The sequence below is a fragment of the Brassica napus genome, unplaced genomic scaffold (genome assembly GCF_020379485.1).
Source record: "Brassica napus cultivar Da-Ae unplaced genomic scaffold, Da-Ae ScsIHWf_2276;HRSCAF=2934, whole genome shotgun sequence".
NCBI lineage: Eukaryota > Viridiplantae > Streptophyta > Magnoliopsida > Brassicales > Brassicaceae > Brassica > Brassica napus.
The window spans coordinates 440,769-454,149 of record NW_026015668.1 but is presented as its reverse complement, the minus strand read 5'-3'; the positions used below and the strand labels follow the sequence as shown (position 1 = coordinate 454,149).

General features: G+C 42.5%; 1 pseudogene; it reads right to left on the bottom strand.

Annotated features, from left to right (window-relative positions):
• Positions 1-10,786: 10,786 nt before the first annotated feature.
• LOC125600469 lies at positions 10,787-13,139 on the bottom strand (annotated as a pseudogene).
• Positions 13,140-13,381: the final 242 nt, after the last annotated feature.

Genomic DNA, 13,381 nt, shown 5'->3' with positions numbered 1-13,381 from the left:
ACAGAGACCTCCAAAAAAACACACACTTCAAAACAGAGGATTGGGAGGAGAAGTAGTAAAGTGGTTCAAGTACAAGTAGAGAGCACGAAAACCACACAGAAATAAAAAAAAGATGGAAAATTTACATTTGCCTTAAAAAGTTTTGGTAAGGAAGACTCAAAACTGATGGGGAAAGTCACACGGCGCAGCGGAATGTCACGGTCGTGTTCCCCTGACCTTGTGCGAACCTGTGAGGAAAATACTTCGACGATGGCAAGATATCAAAGTTGCGATAGCTAAATGAGACACACAATTTTTACGTGGAAAACCTCCTCGATGTGAGAAGGAAAAACCACGGGACCGTAGTCCACTCAAAAATCCACTATATAAATGGTATGAGTACAACCACGTCCTCCCTGTTCAACAGCCTGAACAGAACAGAGAGTCTAGCTACAAATAGCTATCTCCAACACAAACAACAACAACAAGAGAGCAACACAAAGCTTCAAAACCGGCAGCAACCAAACGACCTCATCTCACAAAGATTCCGGCTTCCAGAAACTAATCCAACCGTACAAATCCAAGATAAACAAGTCGACAATACCTCTGCCAAATTTCAGCTCAAGAAGAGAAGATCTCACCGTCGGATTTACCAAACACCCAAGACTGCCCCGCTGAAGAACTGTGACGACCAGCTTCACTAAAACCCAGACAACAGAAGATCCAACCGTTGAAATCCAAATCCCTTCGGTGAATCTCTAACCCACTGACTGAAGAAGCTTCCCACGAAATATCAGCCCGATCAAGTTCCGTTTGAACCTCCAAAATCAGTCTTGAAATAGCCTGACGAGTTTTCTCTTCCTTCTCTCTTCTTTCTCTCTTTTGTCTCTCTCTCTAAACTCTATTATTGTGAGTAGTGACAAAGGGGAAACATTATTATTTCTTAAGTTCACCCCAATTGGTCCTCTCCATCTAGGAGGGACCCAACAAACTCCCCCTCCGACTAGATGGAAGAGACAGCCATTCCGGCTATCTCTCGGCATACCTCAAGCTTCCCCCTCGGTAATGACTTCGTCATCATATCAGCTCCATTATCATCCGTATGAACTTTCTCAAGTTCCACTTCCTTGGAAGCAACCACATCACGTATCCAATGATACCTCCTCTGAATGTGTTTTGACTTCGAATGAAATGTAGAATTCTTCCCGAGACAAATAGCGCTTTGACTATCACAAAGCAACACATACTTTTCTTGCTTGAAACCGATCTCTTCACAGAAGTTCTTCATCCACAACAACTCTTTACAAGCTTCAGTTGCGGCAATGAACTCTGCCTCAGTGGTAGATAGTGCAACACACTTTTGCAGCCTTGACTGCCATGCCACAGCTCCACCCGCAAATGTTACCAAGTAACCCGAAGTAGACTTGCTAGAATCAGCATCTCCCGACATGTCAGAATCAGTGAAACTGACCAGCAAAGGCTTCTTACCTCCGAATGTAATCTTCAAATTAGAAGTCCCTCTGAGATATCTCAAAATCCACTTCACAGCATTCCAATGTTCTCTTCCCGGATTGGAGAGAAACCTGCTGACAACTCCAACGGCGTAGGCTAAATCCGGTCTTGTACAGACCATGGCATACATCAAACTACCCACTGCAGAAGCATACGGAACCTTCGCCATATCTTCCTTCTCCGCATATGTCTTCGGACTTTGTTGACTGCTCAGTCTTAAGTGTGGAGCAAGAGGAGTACTCAACACTTTAGACTTGTCCATGTGAAACCGCTTAAGTACTTTTTCAATGTACTTCTCCTGAGATAAGTGAATCAGCTTCTCACCTCTATCCCGAATAATTCTCATACCAAGAATCTGTTTCGCTGGACCCATATCTTTCATGGCAAAGGACTCACTGAGCTGCTCTTTCAACTCCTTAATTCTGTCCATGTTCCTGCCCACAATCAACATATCATCGACATACAGCAACAAGATGATAAAATCATCCTCACCGAACACCTTCACAAATACACAATGGTCTGAATCAGTCTCTGCATAACCATGCTCCCCCATAACAGACTTGAACTTCATGTACCACTGCCTTGGTGCTTGCTTCAATCCATAAAGGCTTTTCTTCAAGCGGCAAACCAAATTTTCTTTGCCCTTTTGCACATAGCCTTCCGGTTGTTCCATGTAGATCTCTTCCTCCAAATTACCATGAAGGAAAGCAGTCTTCACGTCCATTTGCTCAACCTCTAGATCAAGGCTCGCTGCCAATCCAAGTACAACCCGAATGGATGACATCTTCACAACAGGAGAAAAGATTTCATCATAATCAATTCCCTTCTTTTGGCTGTAGCCTTTCACAACCAATCTAGCCTTGTGTCGAGGTGGCAAATTGTCATCCTCATGCTTAATTCTGTACACCCACTTATTAAGCAGAGCCTTCTTGCCCTTAGGCAATTCCACCAACTCAAAAGTATGGTTCTCCTCAAAAGAATCCATCTCCTCATCCATGGCTCCAAACCACTTATCCTTGTGTTCATCCTCCAAAGCTTCATCATAGCTTTCAGGCTCTCCCCCATCAGTAAGTAATACATACTCACTAGGATCATACCTTGTCGACGGTTTAAGACCTCTCTCGGATCTTCTAACAATAGTAGGTTGGTTCTCAGCAGCTGGTGTCTCACCATGATCGTCACCATGATCACCACTACCATCTTCATGTGCGGGAGCATCTGCACTGGGTGTATTATCCTGAACCTCAACCTCAACCTCACCGTGAACCGATGTAGAAGGAGTAGCCTCTGTATCGATCAAACCCTCAAAAATCTGAGTTGGGTTTTTGGACTTGTCAATGTCCTTAATCGTTTGATCTTCCATAAACACAACATCTCTGCTCCTTACGAGCTTCCTCTCAACGGGATCATAAAATCTGTACCCGAACTCATCATGACCATAACCGATGAACACACACTGCCGCGACTTCATCTCAAGCTTCGATCTATCAACCTTGGGAATATGAACAAATGCCTTACACCCAAAGACCCTCAAGTGACTGTAAGAAACATCCTTACCAGTCCAAACCCTCTCTGGAACATCACCATCCAATGGAGCACTTGGTGACAAATTCAGCACATGAACCACCGTGTTCAAAGCTTCTGCCCAGAAAGTCATCGATAAGCCTGACTGTGAGATCAAACATCTCATCCTCTCGACAATCGTTCGATTCATCCTTTCAGCCAACCCATTTAACTGTGGAGTATGAGGTGGCGTGAATTGATGCCTTATTCCATGCTCTTTGCAATAAGCATCAAATGGTCCAAGATACTCTCCACCATTATCACTGCGGATACACTTCAGCTTCTTCCCCGTTTGTCTCTCAACCAATGCCACAAAGTGCTTGAAATATCCCAGCACCTGATCCTTCGTCCTCATAGGAAATACCCACGACTTCCTTGAATGATCATCAATAAAAGTCACATAATATGATGCGCCACCAAGAGATCTTGTCTTCATTGGACCACACACATCTGAGTGTACCAAATCCAGTACCTCGGGTTTCCTAGAAGGTGCGGAAGACTTGAAAGATACCCTGTGTTGTTTTCCCGCAAAGCAATGCGAACACTTCTGTAGGTGCAAACCAGAGATTCCTGGAATCACCTCATTCTTAGACAACACAACCATTCCCTTCTCACTCATGTGACCGAGTCTCTTATGCCATAACTCCATGGCATTATCATTCTCCACCGCATTAACAACATCTTTGGAGACCTTAGCCTGCATCCAATAGAAAGATGAAGACTTCTCACCTCGAGCCACAATCAAAGAACCGCGAGAGAGCTTCCATTTACCACCACCGTGCAAACTGAAATAGCCCTCATCATCAAGTCTTCCCGTCGATATCAGATTCATCCTAATATCAGGAACATGCTTAACATCCTTAAGCACCAGCCTAGTACCAAGACTAGTCTCCAAGCAAACATCACCAATGCCAGCAACCTGAGCCATCGCATCATTCCCCATCTTCACAGAACCATAATTACCCGTAGTATAGGTAGAAAACAAATCCCGCTGTGATGTAGCATGAGTAGTAGCTCCACTGTCAATCACCCAACTGGTGTCCTGGCATGCGACATTAATGGCATCACCCTCAAGAAGAATGAGAAACTGATCTTCGGTGAGAGTCACCCGATCCACCTTTTCTTCTTGATTTCCTTGCTGCTTGTTTTTCAACTTCCAGCAATCCTTCTTCATGTGCCCTTTCTTATGACAGAAGTAGCACTCCATATTAGCAAATCTATTAGACTTGCTCCTGCTCCTGTTCTTGTCTCTCTTGGGATCTCTACTTGTACTTCTCCCCCTTGACTCAGTAACAAAGACATCTGAACGCGAACTGCTAGCATTCGACTGCCTTCTTGCTTCCTCATTAAGAACACTGTTCTTCACTGAATCCATCGAAATAACACCTTCCGACGCGGAGTTACAAAGAGACATCCTGAAAACCTCCCAAGAGTCCGGTAAAGTACCGAGAAGCCACAGACCGTGAATCTCATCATCAAACTTGATGCCCATATCAGACAACTTGTTGAGCAATCCCTGAAACGCATTCAAGTGATCTGTCATCGGAGTCCCCTCCTGATACCTCAGCTCAATCAACTTCTTGATCATGTACATCTTGTTGTTTCCGGTCTTCCTAGCATATAACTGCTCCAGCTTCTTCCACAAAGAACGAGCATCCGTCTCAGTCTCAATATGATGCAACACATTATCATCTACCCACTGCCTTATCAACCCACACACTTGGCGATGCTGCAGCTTCCACTCTTCATCCGTCTTCTTCTCAGGTTTCTGCTCCTCGAAGACTGGAACATGGAATTCTTTAACAAAGAGCAAATCCTCCATCTTGCCCTTCCATAGATGATAGTTAGCACCATTCAAGCTTATCATCCTGCTCATATTTTCCATCTTTCACACAAGCAAATAACAACCCAAAGTTATCAAAACCAAAGCTCTAAAACCAGAAGCTCTGATACCACTCTGTTGGGGAAAGTCACACGGCGCAGCGGAATACTAATGGTCGTGTTCCCCTGACCTTGTGCGAACCTGTGAGGAAAATACTTCGACGATGGCAAGATATCAAAGTTGCGATAACTAAATGAGACACACAATTTTTACGTGGAAAACCTCCTCGATGTGAGAAGGAAAAACCACGGGACCGTAGTCCACTCAAAAATCCACTATATAAATGGTATGAGTACAACCACGTCCTCCCTGTTCAACAGCCTGAACAGAACAGAGAGTCTAGCTACAAATAGCTATCTCCAACACAAACAACAACAACAAGAGAGCAACACAAAGCTTCAAAACCGGCAGCAACCAAACGACCTCATCTCACAAAGATTCCGGCTTCCAGAAACTAATCCAACCGTACAAATCCAAGATAAACAAGTCGACAATACCTCTGCCAAATTTCAGCTCAAGAAGAGAAGATCTCACCGTTGGATTTACCAAACACCCAAGACTGCCCCGCTGAAGAACTGTGACGACCAGCTTCACTAAAACCCAGACAACAGAAGATCCAACCGTTGAAATCCAAATCCCTTCGGTGAATCTCTAACCCACTGACTGAAGAAGCTTCCCACGAAATATCAGCCCGATCAAGTTCCGTTTGAACCTCCAAAATCAGTCTTGAAATAGCCTGACGAGTTTTCTCTTCCTTCTCTCTTCTTTCTCTCTTTTGTCTCTCTCTCTAAACTCTATTATTGTGAGTAGTGACAAAGGAGAAACATTATTATTTCTTAAGTTCACCCCAATTGGTCCTCTCCATCTAGGAGGGACCCAACAAAAACGACGTGATTTATTTGTTTCCATGACAAAGACAAATTAGTGAGAAATAAAAAAAATATAGCATCCACACACGCACCAGTTTTGAATGCATTTTAAGTTTAAAATCAAATACTACCAAAAGACATTTATTACAAAATTATGTATTGAAAAGTACGTTGGGAGAACTCACACACATACGTAGGTTTCACAAGCACTTAAAGAGAGATTGTGTCCTAGGGGGCACTTCTAGTGACTATCTTGGAATTGCTTTCGGCAGAACTTTTACATGAACCAGTTGTATATGTCTTGAGATAATGTTGTGACGGATGTGAGAAGATAGCGATTAACAGATGAATAAACAATAAAGAAAGACACCGAGATTGAATGTGGTTCACCCCTAACGGCTACGTCCACGGGCAAAGAGAGATTTTATTGATGAAAGAATTACAGAGATCTGTTTACAAGAAGATCAGATCTAGTTTCTCTACGAATGCTAACTAGGTTTAGAGGAGGCACAAGATATATATAGTTGTGTCTCAGAAAACCCTAACACTAGTGGGCCTCAAAAAAGACTAAGACCCAACAGATTCAAGACATTATTCAACAAATCTCCATCTTGACTTGAATCCTCCATAATCAGATGTACCAGAATGCACTTCTTCTTGTTCAGAATACAGATGTACCAGACTCTCTCTTTGCTCAGATGTTCCGTCGAACTCTTAAGTCAGATGTCCCGTCGGACCAGATGCTCCTCAGAGCCAGATGCCCTCACTTGGGCCAGATGCTCTCTTCGAGCCAGATGCCCCTCAGGGCCAAACGCCCATCAGGGCCAGATTTAACAGCTTGAGATGTTTAGCAAATCAAGACAATGCTTGAACTTACTATGAGGAACCGGCTTAGTGAACATATCCGCAGGATTATCAACTGTTCCTACCTTCTTCATTTCAATCCTCTTCTCATCTCTCAGAAAATGGTATCTTACATCGATATGCTTGGTTCTCTCATGATGAACCTGATCCTTGGCTAAGCAGATAGCACTTAAGCTATCACAGAACACCGTAGCCTGATCATGATGAAGACCAAGATCACTGACCAATCCTCTCAACTATATTGCCTCCTTAGCAGTTTCTGTCAATGCCATATACTCTGCCTCAGTTGTAGACAAAGTCACTGTCGACTGCAAAGTCACCTTCCAACTCACAACAGAACCACCCAAAGTAAATACGTAACCAGTCATAAATCTCCTGCTGTCCACATCTCCTGTATAATCCGAATCAGAATACCAGTAACCAGTCTCGGATCCTTGTCTCCATAGACAAGACCAATATCAGATGTACCCTTAAGGTACCGAAAAGTCCTCTTCACAGCGATCCAGTGCTCCTTTCGCGGCTGAACCATGAACCTACTCACAACACTGACTGCGTTTGCAAGATCTGGTCTTGTACAAACCATAGCATACATCAAACTTCCTACAGCACTAGCATAAGGAACATGTGACATATAATCGATTTCCACTTCAGACATTTCATCACTCATGGTAGGATGAAAATTTGCAGCACATGAAGTATCGATAGGCTTAACATTAAGCATCCCGAATCTTGTCAAGACCTTTTCAATGTAGGCCTTTTGTGACAAGAACAACTTCTTCTTCGTCCTATCCCTGAAGATCTCAATTCCTAGAATCTTCCTCGCAGCACCCAAAAATTTCATCTCAAACTCATAACTCAGTAGTTCTTTCAGCTTCTGAACATAACACTTCTTCTTGGCAGCTATCAGCATGTCGTCTACATACAACACCATGTAGATATACGACTCATCCTCCACCTTGCTCATGTAGACACAACAGTCATGAGGACTCCTGTCGTAGCCCAACTTGACCATATAGCTGTCAAACCTCTTGTACCACTGTCTAGGAGACTGCTTAAATCCATACATCGACTTCCTCAACTTGCACACATGATCTTCTTTACCAGGAAATAGAAAACCCTCAGGCTGAGTCATATAGATCTCCTCCTCAAGCTCTCCATGAAGAAAAGCAGTCTTCACATCAAGTTGCTCCAACTCCAGATCCTGACGTGCTACTATCGCCAATAGCACTCTGATAGAGGTGTGTCTGACCACGGGTGAGAATATCTCATTGTAGTCCACGCCTTCTGTTTGACTGAAACCTCTAGCAACAACTCGAGATTTATACTTGACTCCCTCTTCTGGTGACTGACTTTCTTTTAGCTTATAAATCCACTTGCAAGTCACAACTTTTCTCCCAGGTGCTAGTGTGACCAGATCCCATGTGTGATTCTTTTCATAATATTCCATCTCATCTCCCATTGAAGCAAACCATTTCTCAGATGCATAACTTGAAATGTCTTCTCTGTAAGTAGACGGCTCATAAGTTTCCACTTCCTCTGCAACCTGTAGTGCATAACGCACCATATCTTCAAACCGATATCTCTCTGGTGGCCTAACATCAACTCTCATTGGTCTGTCTTTAGCAATACTGCGTTTTTCAGACCCAATATGTTGATTTCCAGAATTGGAAGATTGAGGCTGCTCATCAGACATCGATCGCTCGCTCTCTTCCTGAGGATCGATCGATCTCGTGTTGTTGGACATCGATCGGAGATCTCTGCCATCGCCTATTCCTGTGTCTAGTGTAGATCGATCGCTCCCTAACACTGGATCGGTTGATCCTGGGTAGTCTGACTGCACTTCCTGCAGCTCCACCTGCTTGTCAACATCCTCCTGCTCTGCTTCTGAAATGGACTCCGCTGAAACTTTGAACATAGAACTCTCATCAAACACAACGTTCCTGCTCATAACAACCCATTTCTCAGATGGAGACCAAACTCTGTATCCCTTTACACCATCTCCATAGCGCATAAACACTCCCTTCTTCGCTCTTGGTTCCAGCTTTCCTTCATTAACATGATGGTAAACCGTGCAACCAAAGACTCTCTGAATAGAATAATCAGCAGATCTGCCTGACCAGACCTCATTAGGTATTCGACACTTGATCCATGTATGCGGTCCAAGATTAATCAAATAACAAGCCGTGTTCACTGCCTCAGCCCAAAACCTCTTCTCTAAACCAACATTAGAAAGCATGCACCTCGCTCTCTCCAGCAATGTCTGGTTTATTCTCTCTGCTACACCATTCTGCTGTGGTGTATACCTGATTGTATGATGCCTAGCAATCCCTGCATCCTTACAAAACTGATTGAACTCTGTTGAACAGAATTCCAGACCATTATCAGTACGAAGCCTCTTAATCTTCTTCTCAGTTTGATTCTCCACCAGTATCTTCCACTCCTTGAAGATGTTGAAAGCTTCACTTTTGTGCTTCATGAATGTTATCCAAGTCTTCCTCGAATAGTCATCAATCATGGACACAAAATACCTGTGACCCTTCAGCGAGTCCACCTTGGAGGGACCCCAACAATCTGAATGGATGTAATCCAGCGTGCCTTTTGTTTTATGAACAACCTTAGGAAACTTCTTTCTATGCAGCTTCCCAAACACACAGTGCTCACAGAACTCAAGGCTCTTGGTCTTATGACCACAAAGAAGATCCTGCTTCGACAAAATCTGCATCCCACGCTCGCCCATATGTCCAAGCCTCATATGCCACAACTTGTCCATATCTTCCTTGCGAACCTCTGGAGATGCAACATTTGCTGAACTTGAAACCGTAGAACCTTCCAGCAAATACAAAGTACCATGAATGAAACCTCTGAGAATCACATCTGAACCCCTGTAGACACTCAGAGAATACAACGTGCATACTCTATCATCATGTGTCTTGAGCTTAATAGAACCGATTCCTGCAATATCGCAAGCAAAGTCATTCGCCATCTTGATCTTGCCATCAGTCACTGCCTCATACTTTGAGAACCATTCTCTCCCTGGACACATATGATAAGATACGCCTGTGTCTAGGACCCACACATCTCTAGGATGTGTTTTTCCATGAGCAACCAGCGCAATATCTTCATCAGATTTAGCCTCATTCTCGGCTACCGCAGCGGAACCAGTCTGCTTCTTCTTCTTTGGACAATCATATTTCCAATGTCCTTTCTCTTTGCAGTAATTACAAATATCAGTTGGTTTAGGACCCTTTTAAAACGACCTTTTGTCTTTCGACTTCTTGCCTTTTCCAAAGTTCTTTCCACCACCTACAAACAACCCAGAAGCTTGGTCGTCTGTACCAGAACCAGATGCCTTGTGTCGCAACTCCCTGCTATGAAGTGCTGACCTGACTTCCTCCACACTCACTGTATCCTTACTCCCTATGAATGACTGAACAAAGTTCTCATAGGAGTTTGGTAGTGATACCAACAAAATCAGTGCCGCATCCTCATCTTCCACCTTAACATCAATATTCCTCAGATCCAACAAGATGGAATTTAGACTGTCAAGATGATCTTGGAGTTGTGTACCTTCTTACATCCTCAGAGCGAAAAGACGTTGTTTCAGAAGTAGCTTCTTAGTCAGAGAATTCGTCATGTATAGACTCTCTAACTTCAACCACAAATCAGCTGCAGCATCAACACCGGAAACTTCGATGATGATCTCATTTGCCAGACACAACAAAATTGTTGAATACGCCTTCTCTTCAGTAACCTCCATCTCAGTAGTAACAGGTTCAACCTTCTTCCCTGATAACGGTGCCCAAAGACCTTGTTGCTTCATCAACGCCTTCATCTTGATTTGCCAGAGACTGAAACTGTTCCTTCCAGTAAACTTGTCGATCTTCATATTCATCCCAGAAATCTTCTCACCAGATTTAAACCGAAGCTCTGATACCTGTTTGTTGTGACGGATGTGAGAAGATAGAGATTAACAGATGGATAAACAATAAAGAAAGATACCGAGATTTAACGTGGTTCACCCCTAACGGCTACGTCCACGGGCAAAGAGAGATTTTATGGATGGAGGAATTACAGAGATCTGTCTACAAGAAGATCATATCTAGTTTCTCTATGGCTGCTAACTAGGTTTAGAGGAGGCACAAAATATAGAGAAGATATGTCCTATCACCAATCCACAGAACACACCAGGTCCATAAGCTATCGCCGCTGCTATCCAACTAATCACTTGTTCTTCTGGCTCAGATAAATCCTCGGATTCTCGTGGTGTAGGATTAGGGAAATGAGTTTTTCCACATATATCTTAAAGACCGTAGAGCTTGGGGTTGTCCATGAATGAAGAACAATTTTGTCTTTGAAACTGTGTGCTTCGTGGTTTTGGACCTTCGAGATTATTATGGGAGAAGTTTATGATTGACAAAAAAGAGATCTCTGACAAGATTTCGAGGAATTTGACCTGAAAGCTGATTCCGAGATAGGTCTAATTCCTCAAGAATTTTCAGATTTGCCAATGATTGAGGAATATGGTTTGAGAATCTGTTACTTGACAAGTTGAGAAGACGCAATCCCTTCAATAATCCAATGGATTTTGGGATCTTTCCTGAAAAGTTGTTTCCTGAAGAGTCGATAGCTCCAAAGTCTGTCCGGATCAGCTCAAATAACGTATCGACTCCTTTATTTACTATCTCCATGGAATAACGGAAGGGATCATCAAAGAGGTCATATCCCATGTACATGCTATGGCCTTGAAATTCTTCGGCTAACATGATCATTTCAAGCCAGTTGGAAAAATAGAATGGTGGCAGAGTTCCATTGAAGTGATTATGTGATATATCGATGACTCTTAAACTTTGAAAAGCAATGGACACATGAGGATGATACAAAGGCCCGTAGAATTCATTTGACCGTAGGATCAAGACATTTAATGACGAAAGAGAAAATGGAAACTTGTCCTTGATCTTGTTGTTTTGCACATTTAAAAACACCAACATAGTACAGTCGACCAATGATTCTGGAAGTTTTCCCTCCAACTGGTTGTAGCTGATGTCAAGCGACGCTAAGTTGGTAGCATTGACAAATATATTCGAAGGAAGAATTCCACTGAAATTGTTCTTCTTTAGATTCAGTGATGTGAGACCAGCAACGGTATTCCTAAAACATTGAGGGATGGAGCCGCTAAAGCTATTGTTGGACAAATCTAATAGTGTTGACGGTCTAAGCTTGCATATCCAATGGGGTAATGGTCCTCGAAAAACATTCGAACTAAGATCCAATGTCACGGAATGTGATAAATCAGAAACTTCCAATGATTTTTCAAAACGGTTGAAGGAGTTGTGAGAAAGTATCAACGTCGGCACATGCCATAACCAACCTGATATTTTTCCTTCCAACTTATTGTAAGAAAGATCAAGAGTCACGAGAATTAATGAATTTAATCTGGGAATTGACCCAATAAAATTGTTGTGGCTAAGATTGAGAAGGATGAGGTTGACTAACTTTGATATAAATATGGGGATTGGCTCAATGAAATTGTTGTGGCTTAGATCTAGAGAATCAAGGTTGACCAGCTTAGATAAAGATCTGGGGATTGGTCCAATGAGATTGTTGTCACTAAGATCTAACCTATATAGATAAGGAAAATTTGATATGGATTTGGGGATTGGTCCAGTGAAATTGTTGTGATCAAGGTATAGAATCTGAAGCTTAGATGACGAAGATATATTCTTAAATTCTACAGGTCCCGTGAAATTGTTTCCCCACAAATCAACCCTTGTTAACGAAGGAATCATGAACAAGGATGTAGGAAAAGGCCCAAAAAATGAGTTTCCACCCACATCGAAATACTCTAAGCTGCGGAATCTACTCATGTCAGGCCAAAGCTTGGATTTAAAAAGATTAGAGCTAATGTCTAACGAGGACAAACTGGTGGTTAAATTTAGTAGTACAATAGGGAATTCACCCGTGAATTGATTATTTGAGAGGTCTAAAAGGGAGAGTTTTGTAAAGTTGGCAAATGAAGCAGGAATATATCTCTTGAAGTTGTTAGAGTCAAGATATAGAAATTCTAGTTGAGTTAGGTTTCCTATTGAAGAGGGAATCTCTCCATAGAGATAGCAAGCTATAAGAGTTAGGTTACGAAGATGTTGGTGTTTGAAAAGACTACTGTTTGGTTTCAAAGAGTTGTTGAGAGGGATGTCATAAAGGTAAAGTGAAATCACTTTGCCAGATTTAGCATCACATGTGACTCCCTCCCAAACACAGCAATCACGATTGTTATTCCATGAACTTAAATATGGACCTGAGTTGGATTCATTTACCCGAAACTCGTGTTTGAACTCAAGAAGGGCATCTCTCTGATCATGACAGCAATAGTGGTGAATAGGAGAAGCAAGAGTGTGTAAAACGAGGAAAACCAAGAAGAAGAAATATAAGGTAACAACACTAGAGAACCAATAAGAGTGGCTTGAAATCATCTTTACCCTCTTTTTTTTTCTTGTATTTGTGATAGGTTTTTACGATTGTAGCTCTTTTAAATAGGAAAACAAAAAAAATTCATTTGTCTTGACTTTAGCAAGTCTTGCGGCAAGTCGTCGGATGATTTTGGCCAAGTCTTCCAATCTCATTGATTTAGACCACTTGCCTCAAAATTTTCTCCATAGATCGAATCCGTGAATGATTGACTAAAGTCGTCGGATTTGGTTGACTAATTGACTTT